Source organism: Myotis brandtii, unplaced genomic scaffold, assembly GCF_000412655.1.
Source record: "Myotis brandtii unplaced genomic scaffold, ASM41265v1 scaffold510, whole genome shotgun sequence".
NCBI classification, from domain to species: Eukaryota; Metazoa; Chordata; class Mammalia; order Chiroptera; family Vespertilionidae; genus Myotis; species Myotis brandtii.
In genome coordinates, this window is record NW_005369443.1 from 794,983 (window position 1) to 798,949 (window position 3,967).

Genomic DNA, 3,967 nt, shown 5'->3' on the forward strand with positions numbered 1-3,967 from the left:
GCGGCCAGAGTTTGTAGACAGGGCTCCTGACCCCGTGTTTATAAACCGGGATAATAATATCTGTGATCGCGAAGGGAGATGTGCTGTGTAAACTGTCAAGTGTCAAATGAGAGGCGTGTTCTGGTCCCCTGGGGAGGGGTGGTCCGAGCACCCGGCTCACAATGTTCCCCCGAGACCGCAGCGGACAGCGAGAGGCGATGTGGGAACAGCTTGGGGCAGGACGACCGGTCCAGGACACCCCCCACCCTCCACTGGCTTGCACCCGCCAAGGACCCAGACTGACAAATGACTCAGACACGCAAACACCAGGGCCTGAGCAGAGGCAGTGACTGCACAGAGGTCGCTGGATCAAAGGCAGCTCAGGGCAGGGTATCCCAGGGTGGTAGGGGGGCTGGTACTTGTGGGAGGGGCTGCCTCCCCCCTCCCCCAGCCTCAGTGGTTTGCTTCGGTTGCCTGAGATGGTGCCGTGGTCCTCATCCCACCTTTGAGCACTTGCTGTGTACCAGGCTTTTAAGACATGAGCCTTCAATCTTGAAAAGCGTGTGCAAAGCCCTGTCTCCATTAGAGGAAACGGGGGCTTCCCTGGGTTAATGACTCTTTACACCACCGTTATCAGGAACGACTAGGTGACCTGCTAATTATGTCAGTCAGTGTCAATCCCGGTCATATCACCGACCACTGGCGCCACACACCCCTGCCCCACTCTGCTCCCAGCACCCTAGCCTGGGGTGGCAGAAGCAGCCTGTCCTGGAATCCCAGCCCCCCTCGCAGCTGCTAAACCCCTCTCCACGTACAGCCTGTTCTCCCCTCAAGCCACGCCTGCATGAAGTGAGATTCAGGTGGCCCAGCCCGGCAGTGCCCCATCTCTTTTCGGCTGCAGACCCTTTACCTCCAATGAAGTCTGACACCTGTCCTGTTGCAGGCCCCTTCTGTTCCTGGCTTCTTGCTGCCGGAGGGGTCCCGGCTGCCGCTGGGGAGACAAGAGCTACGCAGGCCTTTCTCATTTTCTAGCCAAAGTGTTGGCTCTGGGCCGATGCTGCTTGGTACCCTTCAGTAGGCGGTACCCGCTCTGGCTCGGTCACCAGCGTGAGGGCAGGGCCTCTCCCCTGGGGCTGCCTGTCGTGGGTGCGCCCAGGTCTTTCCCTGCCAGCCCGCAAGGCCGTCCCTCCTGCCTGGGCTCTCTCCCTCATCCTCACACCCTTCTCACCTGTGAACTGTGAGCAGCAGAAGTCACCATTTAGCTTTCCCTCCTCTCTTGTCCTAAGTCAGGCTCATTCTCACGAGTCACCTCAGAGTCTCAACCTGTGCTGTCCGCCCCGGTGGCCACCGGCTACATGTGCCTTCTGAGCACTTGAAACGCAGCTAGTCCCAATTGAGATGTGTTCTAAGGGAGTACAAAACGAAGGCAAAACATCTCATTAATACTTTTCCTATCAATGACATGTTCAAATAAATGATAGTACTTTAGATGTATTGGGTTAAATATAACTTATTACTAAAATTAATTTTACGTATCTTTTATGTTATATGACTACTAGAAAATTTTAAATCAGAGGATGAGAAGGTTCTGGCCATCTTCTTAATGCCTGCAGTTGGGTCTCAGGGATGAGGGCAGGTGGTTGAACCCATGCTACCCAATCCACATTCTTTTCTGTGGCAAACCTCACCTAGGTCCACATGAGAAAGCCACGCTCCTCCCTCCCGCACACAGAGCTTTAAATGACTGACAGCAGAGACTTTCACCTTGTAGGGAGCACAGCAGGGTCCTGGGTCTGCCTGACTCCAAGCTCTTCCCAGACTAGCCAGGCAGCCCGCGCTGATCTCTCTCTCTGGTTCAAGGTTTCATGCAGATAGAGCATCCTGCACTCAGTGGATAAAAGGACCATGTGTAGACAAGGGAAAAGACAAAAACTGCACCCCAACATTCTGGCGGTGTCCCCATCTTCTGAAGAGCGCATCTTTGCCTATTATCAGACACACTCGGACGACGCGGGAGACAGAAATGATTCCATCCTCTAGCTGGCTCCGCTGAAGGCCAGGCCAGCAGGGGATAAGATGAAATACTGAGTACCTATGGGCCCTCGTAGAGATCCAAGGGGCAAGGATGCTGAGGCCACAGACCTGCAGAGAGGGAAGCTGAGACCAGGGAACATCGGCAACAATGGTCCCGTGTCCAGCCTCTAGGACAAGCCTGGCAGCTGGGAGCAGCGGCATCAACCAGAAGGGAGGCTGGCTGGCTGGCCAGGGGGAAGGAGAGTGACAGAGAAGTTGAGCTGGGTAGGGCCAAAGATTTGAAGGCAATTCTCAGAAGTCTGGACTTTATCCGGAAGGCAACTGAGGGTTTCTGAGCAAAGCAGCGGCATGCTCAGAACTGTGTGGAGGCTGGTGGCCCTGTTCTTCCGAAAGGGGTGAACCTGGAGGGGCTGAGGACAGAGACGGCCTGTCAGTGGCTCACCTGGATGCCCCGCAGATGTGGCTGGTCAAGGATAATGGTGAAGCCAGGCTTACCCAGCATTCGGGGAGCCCGCTATGGGAAGTTCATGACCTCATTTAATCCTTATAGCTATGCAGGGAGGTGGCCAGAGCAGCTGAGGGCTGTTGGCTTTCTTGAATGTATGAGTGAATGGATGGATGAAAGTTGTTTGATAACTGTAACCCCTCGTCCTTACATTATGTATGGAATGCACTGGGCTAAACTGCACTGGGTAATCCAGGTAATGGATGGGGTTCTGAACTGAGGCTCCCCTTTGGAGATGCACAGAGCCTTGGTGGATATGAGTTCATGGGGCTCCTGCAGTGAGCATGGGATGCTAAGAAGAAGGGGGAACACGGGTCGGGGGGGGCAGGATATAGGGCCCTGGTCCCGCAGAGAGAGGCCTGGCCCAGCAGCCTCAAGTCTATCCCTGCAAGCGCCCCTCCACACCTCTCCTGGATCCCCCCACAGCAAGCTCTCTCCAGCTGGCTCCAGCTTCTCTCCCGGTCCTGAAATTAATAAAGACTCTGAGCAGACTGCGGTTTGTAAGTCTGAAAGCCGGTTCCTGCCCACGTCATTGCCCTGAAAAGAGTGGGGCCCCGCTCCGCACCAGCACCCCATCCTTCCCCCTCCTGGGAAGGGGCAGGCATGCAGAGGCACCCTCTGGTCTCTCCACCAGCGGGCACATCCCAGCACCGAGCCCCAGGCCCTGACCCTGAGCAGCCCCTACCTCCCCAAGGACTGGCTTGGGCTCATAATCTCCATCAGCTACCCCCAAAGCACCCCCAAATAACACACCCTGGAAGTAAGAGCTGCACATTTGCTGTGCAAACACAGCCCCAAGACAATTCTGCTGGCACACCCACCCCTTCCAAACTCCTGGAGCGCCACCACCTGAGAGCGGGAAGAGGAAGGGATGGCCCAGGGTCCCGAGGTGGCCCAGCAGAGAGGCAGCCCAAGAGTTCCTCTACAGACAGGAGTGGAGCTTGCAGAACCTGTGGTAGTAGCCTGGCATTATTACCAGGACTAGCACCAGGTGAGTACAGAGCATTTGGGATCTAGCCGGCACAGGACAGAAAGATATGACCACATTTTACTTATCTTTGCAATAACCCTCCCAGGTAGCCATATTAATAACCATTTGACATGTGAGGAAACTGAAGCTCTATGAAGAGGTGACCCCACTAGGAAGTGCTAGAGCCAGATTTGAGGCCTAGGTCCCCCCGGAGTCCAGCGCCTGCCTCTGGCATCTCCACGCTGGGCCACCCCTGATAGCCCTGCAGACTGCCGGGCGCTCCTGGCTAGAGGAGGGGTCGTTTCCCTCCTTCCCTGGGAGCTGTGGTGTGTCCTCCCCTCACTCTCCACCTGGGCGAGGGCAGGTGGGGAGAAGCTCTCAGACTTTGTGACCTTGACTTTTCCCCTCCAGGCTGTGATGAGGGCAAGTACCAGTGCCCCTCTCCTACCCTCTGGCTCTCAAATCCCCCCCACCCCTTA